This window comes from Primulina eburnea, chromosome 15 (assembly GCF_022965805.1).
Source record: "Primulina eburnea isolate SZY01 chromosome 15, ASM2296580v1, whole genome shotgun sequence".
NCBI classification, from domain to species: domain Eukaryota; kingdom Viridiplantae; phylum Streptophyta; class Magnoliopsida; order Lamiales; family Gesneriaceae; genus Primulina; species Primulina eburnea.
Window position 1 is genome coordinate 2,942,811 of NC_133115.1, and position 16,410 is coordinate 2,959,220.

Below are 16,410 nucleotides of genomic sequence, written 5' to 3' on the forward strand. Positions count from 1 at the left end.
AATATCAAAATATCAACAAAAGTTTGGATTTTGTTATCGGAACCTTGCTAGATCTTGAAACATTTGAGTTTAAAATCTTCCAACCAAAATTTAAATTTGATTATAAACTTTATAATAAACAATGTATAAGAAGCCGTAAGATAATAATTTAATGACTCTGTTGATTAGTAGATTACCTTGATGATTTAAATCAGTTAGACCATGACATGTGCTAGTACTCCCTTGCTCAAAAAATGATGTCATTGTTTGATAAGGTAATGTCTGTATATGACACATTTGTCCAACCGTAGTTGCGGTGATACCTGTCATTAAAAGTGAATGTCAAATATTTAAGTATTACATGTGGATGTAGTCTCAAATATTGTCTTGCATATCATATAAAAGAAATGTTTAAAATCGTTCAACCTAAAACAATGCCAATGAAATATACCATCTTCATTTGAAGAAGTTTCCATTATTGCATGTGTTGTGGTAGCCATAGCCAAATTGTTGTTGGTGGGAACTGAAAATGTATAAGAGCATTATATGCATGTAGTAGAATAAATAAATAAAATTCAGAAATAATAATATAAATGTACAAAAAAGGAAAATTATGACCGATAAAAAGGAAGCAATATGTATTTTATATAACATACAATTCAAACGTGTAGTAGCATCTTACATTTCAAAGTTGGATTCATCATAATATGTTGCATGTGCATTTCTATTTATACGTATTTGGTAGTTTGATCGATGTTGGGCTAGATTTGATTGTCGTTGATCTTGTGCCATTGATTGTCTTTGTTATCGTCGTCGCGCTGTATTTAATTGTCGCCTTTCATTGTCATTGCGATTGGTATGAATAGTAACTCATGTAGGAGGAGAAGACATTGAAGCTAAATAGTATTTAAATCTGTTACAATATTTAAAAAAAAAACTATTAAATATTGGTTTCGACATGTTTTAAGTTTTAATAATTCAAGAAATAAAATAACAGATTCAATAAAAACATTTATAGACCAAAAATTAACTCATTGTATAAACATATTCCAAAATCTAAGTTAGAATTACATATAAACACTAACCAGTATGATAAATACATTTCAAACTTCAAACTTGAACTTCTTTCAAAACTCCTCGATTAACTCTCTGTTCAGAAACCTATTATATGTCCTGTCAACAACCACAATTTGGATAGGTGCAAAGCAATAGTATAAAACACATAACTATATTTGATTGATAAATGTTCGTAAGAATTTTCGCAGTAATGAATTAGCAAACCATAGTAATAATTCATATATCCTATATCGAAAATTTAAAACGTATGAAAATATTAAAAACATAATCAATTTCTAAACATGAAAACGAAATTTTAAAAATAATTGAATAAATACAACATACAAAAAAAATGAAATCATATTTTTTTTCATTAAAAATACATCTTTTGTGATTTTACAATTAAAAATACAATAAGTCTCAAATATTCTATGATCATAATACTGTACATTATTTTGTTGAACATAATGTTATACATTTACTTCATATATATTTTAAAATTTGTACGTGCAAGTTTAGTCTAAATAAAAAATTGTACATTTTAAATATGTATTAGCACATCAATGTCATCAAACTTACCAAAAACATGTCAGATTCAAAGCGTTCAAGCCATAAAAAACCCATAAAATAAAAATAAAAAGACAAAAAATTATACGAATTATACGCTAAACTCATGAAACTAAGTCTAGTCTAAAGTAAAAATTTGTACGTTTAAAACATGCATTAGCAAATCAATGCCATCAAAATTACTAAAAACATGTCACATCCAAAGCCTTCAAGACATAAAAAAAAATCCCCAAAATAATAATAAAAAAAAAGACAGAAAATTACACTAATTATACTTTAAACTCATGAAACCATGTTTAGTCTAAAGAAAAAAATTGTAATTTTAAACTATGCATTAGCAAATCAATGTCATCAAAATTACCAAATACATGTCACATCCAAAGCCTTCAATCCATTAAAAAAATATAAAATAAAAGGACAGAAAATTACACAAATTATACGCTAAACTCACGAAACCATGCTAAAATCATACTAATAATTTTATGAAATTATTCGCAAAACCACCCCGAATCACATCCAAAGACTTGAAGCCAATTAAAAACTGAAAAAATAAAAATAAAAGGACAGAAAACCATTGTGACGCATAAAACTAATGTCCATGTAGTTTACATCTAGAAATTTAGGCGCCAAAGAACTATAACATGTTAATTTTTATTTTATATATTATCATGACGACCACCTCTACGTGCACACATCAGAGAAATAGAAAAGTAGTTGAATATGATACCAATTTAATCACTTCACGAAAATTTCAAACCAGTACTTAACCAAATCACTTAGATATACACCAGGATACTATCACTCTCCCTGAGATGGACATGATGAAGATTCATAATTGTGGCATTCAAGTTGAACATTGCAGCATCAATGCAAGCTCTCACTCTCATGCATGCGCCACGGAAATAAAATAAGCATCGATACACAAACCAAAAAATAAAAAGACTTATGAATTAATGAACTGAAAAAGGAAACCAAAGTTGAGTCTCCGTTACTAAAATTTAAAGGAGAAATTTTTTATCAATACTTGCCAAAAAAAAATGCTCATTGACATAAACAGAAACAGAATACACCAAAGAGAACAACAAAGATCTAAATTTCATTATCAAAAGAATAAAAGTCTCATTAACAAATGAAGGTCAAACACAACCATAACATGAAACATCAAGATTCAATCTTTAATAAAGGAATATAAAAAAATATGGCAACCCTGTACGCAAACCACAAAACAACCTGGCATTATCATTTCATGGACAAAAAAGCAAAAAGAATGAAACGAACATGTCACAGGACCTTCCCCAAAAGAAACCTCCTGGCAGAGAGAGATTTCTTATCCTCTTGAGACCACCCAACGGAATTTTGAGCTTCTTGCACAATTTGTGAAATCCCTGCATATTATAAAATGTGAAGAAGATGAAAAGAATAAAAAAACAAAGAATGGTAAAAATTATACAGGGACCCGACTGAAATAAATCTCTTTTTCAGTGTTCCAATTTCTAAACATGAAAACGAAATTTAAATAATAATTCAATAAATACAACATACAAAAAAAATGAAACATATTTTTAGATTTTTTTTTATATTTTTAGAAATGAAACATTAATTGAGAGTATCCTCTTTTGTTTTTCAAACATGTATAGCTGATTGCGCCTTATGTTCTCAAGGTAAAAGAGTTAGAATAGATATAATATATTCCATAATGGCCTTCAGATGATCTATGTACTTTCTGTCGTTTCCTTCATATATTTTTTAAGATATTCTACTTTTTAATTTTCATTTACTCAAATTAATGTGAATATTTTAAATTATTCATTCTCGTAAAAGGTTTATGATTGGCATTTCATTCATAGGTATATGAAGGGGCTTTGGATCCCTGGATGTCCTCTTTGTGGAATATATTATATCAAATGAGAAAATCCACCATCCTCAATAAACAAAATGAATAGCCTCAAGCTTTAATGTTGTCTTTACATTTTCTAGCGAAGCTGATGTAATCACAACACTCAGGGAAATAAAACGCTTTCCTATTAAAAAAAACATGAATACCTAGAACCAAAATAAGGACGGAACCCATAAAGAAGTTGAAACGCCACAATCAACAAAAATTTCAATTAAAATGTCGTGCAGATACAATTAATCATAATTTTTGAAATCTAAAAACAAATCGATATCAATTAATGGAAAACAAATGTAGCATAATCTGACCCAACAGTAAAATATCAACATGAGAACCAACCGATATACAATTGAGAATTTTGCACAAACCAACCAAATGTTTTAGCTGTCATGTGAGAATTTTGCACAAACCACAGGGAAAGATTTTTAAAGCATTGAAAGGCAAGATGTTTGGTGTAAGCGTTGATAATCATCAAATAACTATATTTGTTTATATATGAAACCAATAGGAAATTATATTTTCACAGTGCATTCATCAAAACTGATGTGTACAGATTTTTTGCTTGGAACAAATTTATGTCTAGCAGCCATCACAACCAATTTGTTTTAAAAATACAAAATCGATCAGATAGCAAGTCCAATATATGATTTAAAAATTAAAAGAAATTGAATTCAATTACAGATATCAAAAACCAAATAACAATTCGCCAAAAAACCAAAATCAGAGAAACAATAACCTAAAAACTAAGGCCATCTCCAACCCATTACGCTATCTTAGTGTCACACTAACTTTAAAATAGTGTAATTCTTACACCAAATATAAAATTCATCTCCAACCCATCAACTCTAAACTCTACATTAAAAGAATATTCTCGAAATATTCTCTATTATTTTATTAACAACAAATAATTTATTTCACAAAATATTTATAAACACAACAATTAAAATATCACTAATATCTAAAATCATTTCTATATTAAAATTCATTATATATATTACTGAATTAAAATATTAATTAAATATATTTTTATAATTACTTTAAAAATATCATTTTCTTCTTTAGGTTTATGTTGTATCATTATCTTTGATTTTAAGTGTTGTCATCTTATTTTATTTTATGTTGTATTGTAATATCAATTTTAATAATTTAGTATTTTTTATGTTTGTTTATGTAATTTTGTATCATTTTCTTTGATTTTCAAAAAAGTAGTGTTTGAAATCTTAATTTTTTTTGTACTTGTATCTTTGTATTCAATATTAATTAATTTAATTATAACTACATAATTAAGATATTCTTGGCATATTTTATACTATTTTAAATACTAAAACTAATTTATCACAAATTATTTATTAACATAATAATATTATCTTTATGAATTATGTATTAAATTAAAATATCCAAGTTTTTTAAAATCACTTTTTTAAAATAAAAAATTAATTGTTTGAAATAATACATTTTTAGAATTAAATTAGATTATAAAACTAATTATATAATATTTAAAGTTTAAGTAAAATTTAAATAAAAAACAATTACAAAAATTTAAAAAAAAAAAAAGAAAAAACCCAACGCTATTGCTACAGTGTTGCACCAAATTTGGTGCAACACTGTAGCACTACTATATTTTGGCGTCAAGAAAAGCTACTGGTTGGAGCAGATAACCCTGCACCAAAATGGTGTTTTACACCATTTTGGTGCAGGGTTGGAGATGGCCTAACAAAGACAACAAAGCGCAACCTAGGATAAAGACATACATGGTCACGCCCTATAATCTGAAGAGGATGAAGGGAGGAAGATATTTGCGAACTTACCAGAGGAAACCTATGTTTTCTTGTCCAGAAAATTGATTTTGACCCGGCAGACAGGTAAACAATGGATTTGTTGGAGGAGATAGTGCAGACGAAATCGGATTCTTTGAAGGTGAAACAACACTATCTGAGAGAATTGTGCAGAGTCGGTGTGAGGGAAGGTTAATTTATGAAGATGATGCAGAGAGAATCGTGGAGTATGAGAGAATCGTGCGGAATAATTTTATGGAACGGTTTTGCTGGAGTTTTGGAAATATTTTGAGAGAGATATATTACTGTGTTGAAGCAAAAGGTCAAAAGGGGAAGAAAAATTGGTGTCCGCAGGGTCGTTTTTATGAGCCCCTCAGCCTTAATAAAATAGTAGAGAAATAGTATATATATATATATATATATATATATATATATATATATATATATATATATATAATATAACGATTTAAAATTATTATGAGCATAAAAAAGAGTAACTAATGTTTGTATATTTGAAAATCGAGACAGACTGATACATACCGCCGTGATGAACTCTCCGACGGCTTAAACGGCAGGGCAGCAGCTGGTGACTGGTGCGCTATGGTGCAGAGAACCGAGAGGGGGGGGGGGGGGGAACTAGGGTTTGAAAGAAAAAGAAGAATGAGGTTGAGGCCCATTTATTTTGGTTTTTCAATTTTGGAACTCTTTTTTCCCCTGTTTTAATTGGCTCGTTTTAATTACACTATTTTATGTTGGAAAGATCCGTCTCACAGATACGATCCGTGAGATCGTCTTACACAAGTTTTTGTCTTAAAGGTTAGGATGTTTATAAAAACATTTTTATTGATATAAATTGAGAAAAAAGTAAATAAAGGAAAATTAATATTCATGTTATATAAATTGAGAAAAAAGTAAATAAAGGAAAATTAATATTCATGTTATATAAATTGTCCGCTTTGGCCCAGACCTGACGGATTTAAAACGCGTCACAACGTGCTGGTCAACACACTAACTCTCATACCAAATGTAACGGCCCAACTAACTTGTGAAATTGTCAAAACAAATATAATTTTGTTAAATATTCTCACGCGTTGGGACCGCAACAAGCGTTAAAAATATGAATTTCATAATTTCCAAAAATTATAACTTTTGACCAAACGGAACACGTTTGAGCTTGCCAAAATTAAAGATTCATTTCAATAATTTTGTAGAGTTAATTTTTTAACTATACAAAATGTTATAAAATTAATATTCATGTTATGGAATTTTATATGCATAAAATGAAAAATATTAAATTAGAGCTTTAATTGGGTGCAATATGTATCGTGATCAAATGCAATTTGTCAAAAATCATTAACTCTGTTTATTGGATATTATTGTGATCTATTATGTATTTGATATTTTAGATTTATCATAATTAAAATATTAGATATATAAAAATAATATCTCTTAATATATTATTTTATAGTATTACTATTAGTAATTAAATTGTATTGCACACACAAATTGATTACTCTATTTATTAGATTTACAAATAAAATTCATATATTTATAATAGTAAAATAGATGTTATTAATATTAGCAATTTTTTTTTAATGTATAACATTATGATAGAGATTTTTCATGAATTTAATTGAAATATATAAAATTAAGATATTAAATTAAATTTAAAAGTGAAATATAAATAATAATTATCTTGATTGAGTTAAGTACACTATTAACGATCATATTAAACTAACATATAAAATGATTTAAAGAACCTCATGAATAAAGTAAATTGTAAAAAAATGAAAAAGTAAAAAAGTAAACTCACAAATGAAAAGTGATATATTTATAATAGAAATAATAGAATAGTAGATTATTGTGATCAAGTGCAATTTGTCAAATATCATTAACTCTATTTATTTGATATTATCGTAATCTTTTATATATATTTCGTATTTTAGATAAAACCATGATTAAGAGATTAGATATCAATAATAATATCCATGATATATTATTTGATATAGTTTTATTTAATATATCAAAGTGCATCCACATTTTGAAGTAGAATAAAATTTTGGTTAGGCTATACAAGATATAATAGGTCTATTGTGAAACGGCCTCACGAATCTTTATCTGTGAGACAGGTCAATCCTACCGATATTCACACAAAAAAGTAATACTCTTAACATAAATTTTTTTCATGGATGACCCAAATAAGAGATCTGTCTCACAAAATACGACTCGTGAGACCGCCTCACACAAGTTTTTGCTTACAAGATATGCACTCAATACACACAACTAAATATTCTTTTTCTGGTAGTTCTGGGAGTATCGTCAAGTATTTGTCTCCTAATTAATATTTTTTTTCCTATTAATATAGTTAAAATAAATTCATCAACTAAAAAATATGTTCAAATATCTCTCATTATATCCAACAAAAAATATTATAATTTTCTATTTTTTTATCAATAATTAATTTTTTAAAAAAATATCCATATTAAATTTCAGTATTTTCTGAAACATATATACACACATATAATAAAAAATTGTTGGTGATTCATAATGAAAATTTTATGTTTTGTTACTTTATATATTATTATGTTTATGTTTATATATATGTATTGCATAACCTCCATTAAACGTGTCAATTCGGGTGGGTTGGGTCGGGTTGAGCAATAGTACTATTCAAAAATTGCTCAACTCGAACCCGAACCCGAGCCAATCGGAAAACTCTCAACCCGAACCCGAATCGACTCGATTAACCCGATTTTGAATTTTTTTAAATTTTTTTGAAAATAAATTTTTTAAAAAAATTCAAAATAAAAATAATATTTTAATTTAAACACATAATAACAAAATCTCCGTCATATATATGATTTAAATTTGAAAATCTAATTATAGAAAAATACAATATATTTACTAAATCAAATAAACAATTGTTTAAAAAATAAAAAATATTCAAAGTAAATATTAACTCATGAAAATTTATGATAAAAATATACAATAAATATTTTTTCAGACATACAATATATAAAAATGTAGGCAATATTTATTAATTATATTATTTTTAAAAAAATTAAAATTTTCGGGTTAACCCGGGTTGACCCAAACCCGATATTTTTTTTCGGGTCAGCTATCGGGTCCAACCCGATCTGACCCGAACCCGAAAATCCCAAACTCCAACCTGATTTTTTTCGGGTTAAACAGTGTCGGGGTTGGTGGGTCGTAGTCAGATTTTGACACCCTAACCTCTATCTAACATTAATAAAAAAAAATTAATATATTTCTAATTTCTAATTTAAATTATCATAACTATAATAAACCATACAAAGTCAGAATGTTAAATGATAAAAAAAAATATTTTTTGTTATTTAATTATCTCATACCACAATATCATAATATTTTATTGGAGTAGGTCTCTTGTGAGACGGTCTCACGATTCTTTATATGTGAGACGGGTCACCCTATCGATATTCACAATAAAAAATAATACTCTTAGCATAAAAAATAATATTTTTTCATGGATGGATGACCCAAACAAGAGATTCGTCTCACGAAATTGATCTGTGAGACCGTCTCACAAGAGTTTTTGTGTTTATGTATTTAGCATGAATATATTAATATAACATACAAAAGATCATAAAAGATTACATTTATGGTGTGTTTTGACAATCTTTTCAAGTTTTAATCTTTGTTGATTTTATGCTCTAAATCTTCAAAGTATCCTTCGGTATTTTCTTACTTCACACCGTATCATGTGTACATTTATAGATAAATTATTATTTTTAATAATTATTATTATTGTAGTGTAAGAGTTTTACCGAAACTCATCTTTTAATATGGGTTTTACTTACTTTTTTTTTTTTTTTTCATTTTTGACTATATCTGTAATGACCTGACACCACTCTCCTGCGATCATTACTCATAGGATTTCTCCAGCCCAAGTACTGGAGTTTTTACCTTCCCAGGATTCACCCAAGACCTCCTGCGATCATTACATCATAAAAGTCGTAAAAAAACTATGCTATACCGGGAGAAACACTCTCGGTGTATTTGAATAAGATGACCGACAGATCATCTCGCTAGAAAGCAAAAAAAAAAATACTGATGAACCCATATTTTGTTTGCACGCGATATGATCGACTGCAAAAATGCACCAAGTGATTTCCACCCGTGTAGCATAAAATCATCTATCCAAATGACGACATCAATTTGCTTCCATGAATTGTAGCTCGCACCTATGAGTTTCAATATAGATTTGTACATCCTCTAGAAGGAAGATATGGATCCATCGAGAAAATAAGAATTTTGCTTTGGTAAGTTGATAAATTTTAGATTTTAGTCATATAATTTTTGGATGGAGTATTTGTCCAATAATTTGCAATGATTATTATGCATTTTATTTTAACTTTGTCAAATAATAGTAAATTGTATTATTTATTTTAACTTTATTAACTAATAGAAAATTGTATTGTACCAATGAATTATTACTCCAACCACATTTGTACAGTTCAAAAAATGATCAATATCCTTATCAAATGTAATTTGTCAAAAATCATTAACTCTATTGATATAGAATTTATTTTATTTTTTTAGACAGTGGATTTCACATCCATTATTTTTAGATGCAGGATTTATTGAATAATTTGCAATAATTACTATGCATTTATTTTAACTTTATCAACTAATAGTAAATTCTATTGTACCAATGAATCATTATTTCAACCACATTTCCACAATTCGAAAAATGATCGATATCGTTATTAGATGCAATCTGTCTAAAATAATTAACTCTATTGATATAAACTTTATTTTATTCTTTTTAGACGATTGATTTCACATCCATTATTTTTTTATGAAGGATTTATCCAACAATTTGCAATTATATGCCACACAACGTATATGTATTGACTGCCAATACTATTATATTAAAGTTAAATACTAAATATTTGGTGAATCTAAATGTTCCATAAACAATGTTAGGATTGGAAAAGAGTTTAGAGGGGGGGTGAATGAACTCTTTCAAATTTTCTCGTGTAACAGTGTGATTTCAACCGTTTTTAGGCGGTTGAAAATGTCTTCTCAAACAGTTGAGAATGTGAACCGCTATTAAGTGCGGAGAATGGTTCACAAACTTTGACGCCTCTTAAAACACAATATCAGGTTAAAACAATGAATAGATACTAGACAGATAAATGATTGCAGAAAGTAAAGTGACACAAGTTTGTTATGGATGTTCGGAGAATGAATACTCCTACGTCACCCTTCTTCCTCCTTAGGATGGATTCCACTAAAAGACTTTGGCTTTACAAACTTCTTGCAACAGCCCGCTCCAATCAGGACTTATCACACTGCCTGTTTTGGAACTCTTAGTGATCACTTTACATTTCTGAATATTTAAGAACACTTAATTCACCAGATATCAAAGCTGAATCAAATAACCAAAGGGTTAATGATACGAATAAACAGTTTTGATTTTGTAGCACGAAAATGATCCTAAGATGATCAGATAAATTTCTCTTGTGTGCGTGCTGATTGAGCGATGGAGTATATGAACTTTTAAGAGCGCTCAGAGATCTTTTTGAATAGCAAGCGAGTAGGTAATGTTGCCGCTGAGAATCTCTTGCATACTCTTCTGTTAATATACACGATTTCTTTAACGGTCGGAAAGGACATAACAACGTTAACCTGATCCTCTGTACAGACGTGTTGCTATCGATATGTTGAGCATTAAATGATCTTTGATAAACACATTTAATGTTCCTTTTGCACAGTATCGTTCTGAAGCGCTTTTCTTGAGGAGTTCCTTTTAAGGAAGCTGTTTTGAGCAACAGAACTTTAGGTCTATGCTTGGTCTTCTTTTTTCTGGGAAAGACAATAAAATGTAGATCAATCTTGGAACTGATGTAATAAATTGTTGACTTCAGAGCGGTGTAATACCTGAATGTATTTAAGCCGGTCAGAGAATGTCTTTGAGTAATAACTAGTTCTCTTTAATGACCGGTTCTGATAACGGTCTGAAGTGAGCGGTTGAAACTGCTTTGAGATTTGACCAGTTAACTGAGCGGTTGAACTGCTGCAAATCTGATATACGAATCGCAGCTGAATACTTGTTCTTGTCATACACCAAAATTCTTGGGAAAATTTTTTTCCTAACAATTTCCCCCTTTTTGGTAATGACAAAACTAAGTTGTATGGCTCAGGAAACATTTAAGATAAAGACGAAGATATATAAGAGCGAGAAAAATTGTATTTCATTAAATGAATGAAATTACAATTAACAGAGTAACTGGCTGAAATCTGTAAATTCAAAAGAAAAGTTACCATGTGTGAGAACCGAAAATTCTTATATAATTAAATATTGTAAGGAAATTTTAGCACAAGATTTTATCATTAGAATAATATTTGTATATGGGAAATAGTTGTTGGAAAATCTTTTGTTAAGTCAATAATATTACACCAAGGCATGCATATTTTCGAATTTTTTGGAGGAGATATTGCAAGATTTGAGTATCATACAAATTAAAAGAATTGAGGCTTCATAATTTCTAAAGAATTTCGAAAATCCCTTGACTTAGCATCTCAATATTCTATCCAAACAAAAGAGAAAAGAATCAAAGATTAAATCTCTCAACTTAGGTAGCAAGATTTTCGAAAATGGCAAGGGAGATTGGAGTCAAATTTGTGAGATTTGCCATGATTTTTTGTAGGATTTGAGTACCAAATTTAGACCCTTTTCCCTCACCTATAAATACACCATCAAGCCTAGCCATTCTTACACCTATAATTTCGAAAATTCTGGCTACAAGTTTCGAAAAATTCAGTAGCTCTCCATAGCCAAACTCTGCACAAAAATCGTCTCAAGGTCGCCGTCCGAGCAAGAAGGAGAAGCGATCCAATTCTCGAAGCCAAACACCTACGTTTCTAGCAAAATACATACGGTAAGTGGGCTGTTTTTAAAACTCAAAGTTTCGGATTTTGTGCATATGTGATTTTCGGTTTTTGATAAAAATTTCAGTCGAGTACAATTCTCTTCTACTCCTTTTCTTGTGTCGAATCGTCATACTGTTTTAAGCATTGTGAGGAGTCGACTGTATATGGGTGGGAATCCCAACCATGACGTACCCTTACGCGGTGGGGGATATAACCGCTATACGGCCTCGCCCCCTTAGAGGAGTAAAAATTAGGGACTGACGTCAGTAAACCATAGAAATTTAGATAAATCACAGTGGCTCGTAAATGTTATGCATGTTTATGAAGTACGTATGAAAGTCATGTGTTTTAAAATTTATGCATGTTGTTTTTATTGTGCTCGATATTCCCCCGCTTGCTGAGTATTTCCCAAAATACTCACCCCTTACTCTACTCACCCCAGATATATCAGGAAAGAAAATCGAGGAAGATGAACAAGACAAGTTTTGGGGCTGATAATAAGATGATTCAAGGAGTTTATTTTAGTTTTGGCTTAGTAAGTTGTAAAAGGTTCCGCATATTATTTTTATCATTTCAAAATCTACGTTGTAAAGACAATCTTTTGATTAATTATGAGTAATAATCTGGTTTTTGGTTTATACTGTACTACGAGACTTGTTGTTTTCAATTATGTGGTTGTAAAACAACGTCGGTGTCAACTAACCCCGGTCTCGGGGCGTGACATTTAAGTGGTATCAGAGCCGCCAGGTTCATAATCCAGTTGGGAAAAAAAAATCGGTCAGACTTTGGCAAAGCGACGATACAGTCCCCTCCGAAACGGCCCAACGAGTAATCTTCACAACTTCGTTGTGAGGCGTAGTTCGAAAACGTGAAAATCCTTCGTTTAGACCTTTGACTCGCGTTTTTGCTATTTTAGGAAAGTATCATAGAACTCCTAACTTTTCGTAGGAAATTCATAATTTAATTCCGTTTGCTGTTCTGGAATTCTCTCGACGTATTCTTTCTATCCATTGGTCAATATCCAAAATTTCTAATTTTGGAAATTTTCTGGAAAAATCCCGTTCAACGTGCTTCTTGAACTACTTGGCGAATTTTTTTGGAATTGTATTATGAGGACAATTAGTATTTGTATTTATTTTTGGGAATATACCTATCAGAGATAAGTTAACTTAAGCTTCTGATTTAAAAAAAAATTGACTCGAGGATGATAAGTTATTTATGAAAACTAATTTGAGAAAAGTTGATGTAAGAATTATATCACAAGTTTTGGGTATTCCAATAGAGAAGTTGATTTTGTGGTAACACTTAACTGTGTGGGCATTAAGTTTGAGTTATTAAGAATGTTAAGCACTAAATATGTAGGAACTTGGAATATCTTGTGAGAAAATATCCTCAGGTTAAGGAATGTAAATTATTTTGGGATAACAAGTAGGCTGCGATCTTATATAAATAAGTTGTGAGATTTTAGTAGATATCAAGCAAAGTATAGTACAATAAGTTTTGACTTTTTATGGTACTAAGAATGATTCAAAGAGGATGATATTCAATGAACTCCTTTGTGTTAGAGCGTTAGGCTCATGGTCTTGATGAAAGTAAGATTTAGTAAAATAATAATTATTTGAGGTAACGACTAAGTTAAAAAATTTTGGGATTTAAGTCAAGAAGCTATAGATCGATATTGAGTTAAGTTTCAATATTCTGTATGGGTTTTAATTTTTAGATAGTAATCGGGATAATTTCAAGATAGAATAAATCAGTAGCAATTCTCATATATTCAATGCTGACTTGATTCAACTCACTTCGGTAGATTTCAACGCCATCTTAAGGATGAATTGATTATCTAAGAGCCATGCAATAGTAGATTGTCAGGGTAAGAATGTCAAACTCTGAGCCCCGAACCAAGAAGAAATCAGGTACATGGCGATGCCAAGGAACAGAAATACATTTTTCTGTTTCCCAGACTTGGAAAGCCATAATATCGGGCAAAGAAATTTACCTAGCAATGGTAAACAAAGTGCAAGAAGTAGATGAGCTGAAGTTGGATAATATTCCAGTGATACGAAAATTTTCATACGTTTTTTTTTCTAGAAAGGCTTCTTATAATGTTCTCGGACTAAGAAGTAGAGTTCGAGATAAATTTGGTACCGGTGATGCACTAATATCCAATACACTGTATCGAATGGCTCCAGATGAACTCAAGGAGCTAAAAAAACAACTTCAAGAGTTGTTAGACAAAAAGCAGATTAGGCCCATATAGTCCTATTTGTAAGGAAGAAAGATGGAAGTATGAGATTGTGTATAGATTATAGAGAACTCAATAAGATCACAATCAAGAATAAATATATTCTTCCAATAATAGACGATCTTTTCTATCAACTTAAATGAGCTACATACAGTCTTCTCCAAGCTTGACCTGAGGACATGCTATCATCGGCTAAAGGTCAGAGCAGAAGACACCCCAATGTCAGCATTCAGAATAAGGTCATGTAGGATCGAAATCAAGAGAAGGAGTGTCAGTGGATCCAAGGAAGGTAGAGGCGATTACTGAGTGGCCGAGACCGAAGAACGCCACCGATATCAGAAGCTTCTTGGATTGGCAGGTTACTACCGGAAGTCGAAAGGTTCTCCTCGATAGCCGTGCCACTGACGAAGCTCACACAGAAGAATTCTAAATTCATCTGAGATGACGGTTGTGAGAAGAGTTTCCAGACATTGAAAGAGAAACTCGCATCTACGCCAGTGTTGATCATACCCGCAGAAAATAAAGATTTCACTATCTACAGTGACGCATCTAAGGATGGTTTAGGATGCGTACTCATGCAGGAGGGAAGAGTGATCGCCTACGCATCAAGGCAGTTGAAATCGCACGAACAGAACTACCCTACTCATGATTTGGAGCTGGCATCGATTGTCTTCGCCTTAAAGATTTGGAGGCACTACCTCTATGGCGCTAAATGTGAAATCTTCACAGACCATCAGAGCCTCAAGTACTTGTTCACCCAAAAAGAACTGAATATGAGGCAACGACGATGGATAGAACTTTTGAAGGACTATGACTTGACCATAAGTTACCATCCGGGTAAAGCAAACAAAGTGGCTGATGCGCTAAGTCGGAAGGGCCCAGGCAAGATGACTCTAGCTTCCCTCTCGGCCAGCCATGTCTGCAGGAGACCGTCAAGTTAAACCAAGATCGAGACCCGGTACTGACCAAACTTAAGGAGCAAGTCAGAGAAGGGAAGTCTCAGGAGCATCAGATTGATGGCAAGGGAATCTTATGGATGAAAGGGATAACCTTCGCCAAGAGATAATGGCAGAGGCGCACAAGTCAAGATTCTCAGTCCACCCGGGCAGTAAGAAAATGTACAGGGATCTCAAGAATAATTTCTGGTGGAATGGCATGAAAAGAGACGTAGCTGAATTCGTCTCCAGATGTCAGGTTTGTCAGCATGTCAAAGCAGAACACCAGCGACCTGGAGGATTGCTGCAACCTCTAGAAATTCCCGAGTGGAAATGGGAGCACATTTCCATGGATTTTGTGGTAGGATTGCCAAGGTCCAGGCAAAGCCATGACGGTATATGGGTGATAGTAGACAGACTCACGAAGACTGCACACTTCCTACCCGTCCGCATGAATTACAATCTGATAAGTTGGCTTCGCTGTACATGGACAACATTGTGAGACTGCATGGAGTGCCAGTGAGCATCCTATCTGATAGAGACCCGAGGTTCGTCTCGCGCTTTTGGAAGAGCTTTCAGGAGGCCATGTGAACAAAAGTGACCCTAAGTACGGCCTATCATCCTCAAACCGATGGGCAAACGGAGAGAACCATCCAAACCTTAGAAGATATGCTCTCATCTACCCTTAATTGATTTTGCAACAACAGCTATCACAGCAGCATTGGAATTGCTCCATACGAAGCTCTTTATGGAAGGAAATGTAGATCACCACTTTATTGGGACGAAGTGGGAGAGATAGCCGTGGTGGGACCCGAGCTAGTACAGATGACAGTGGACAAGGTTAAAATTGTTCGAGAAAAGCTTAAGGCAGCTCAAAACCGACAGAAGAGCTGGGCAGATCTTAAAAGAAGGCCTGTAGAGTTCAATGTGGGCGAGAAGGCTTATGTGAAAGTCTCGCCTATGAGAGGAGTCGTCCGATTCAGTAAAGCCGGAAAACTGAACCCTCGATATGTTGGACCCTTCGAAATCTTGGAAAAAGTAGGC

At 31.6% G+C, this 16,410-nt stretch overlaps 2 long non-coding RNA genes across 2 annotated transcripts in view; one reads left to right on the top strand and one right to left on the bottom strand.

The window, feature by feature from the left end:
• Positions 1-414: 414 nt before the first annotated feature.
• LOC140815195 (uncharacterized) overlaps positions 415-16,410 on the bottom strand; it is a 31,463-nt gene continuing 15,467 nt past the window's right edge. Inside the window, exons 2-3 of the long non-coding RNA XR_012114292.1 lie at positions 636-892; positions 415-502 (exon numbers count right to left, since the gene is read on the bottom strand). This is a non-coding gene — a long non-coding RNA (uncharacterized lncRNA). The remainder of the gene's footprint in view (positions 503-635; positions 893-16,410) is intronic.
• LOC140815196 (uncharacterized) lies at positions 1,139-2,017 on the top strand. The gene is made up of 2 exons (XR_012114293.1): positions 1,139-1,730; positions 1,910-2,017. It is a non-coding gene; the product is annotated as an uncharacterized lncRNA (long non-coding RNA).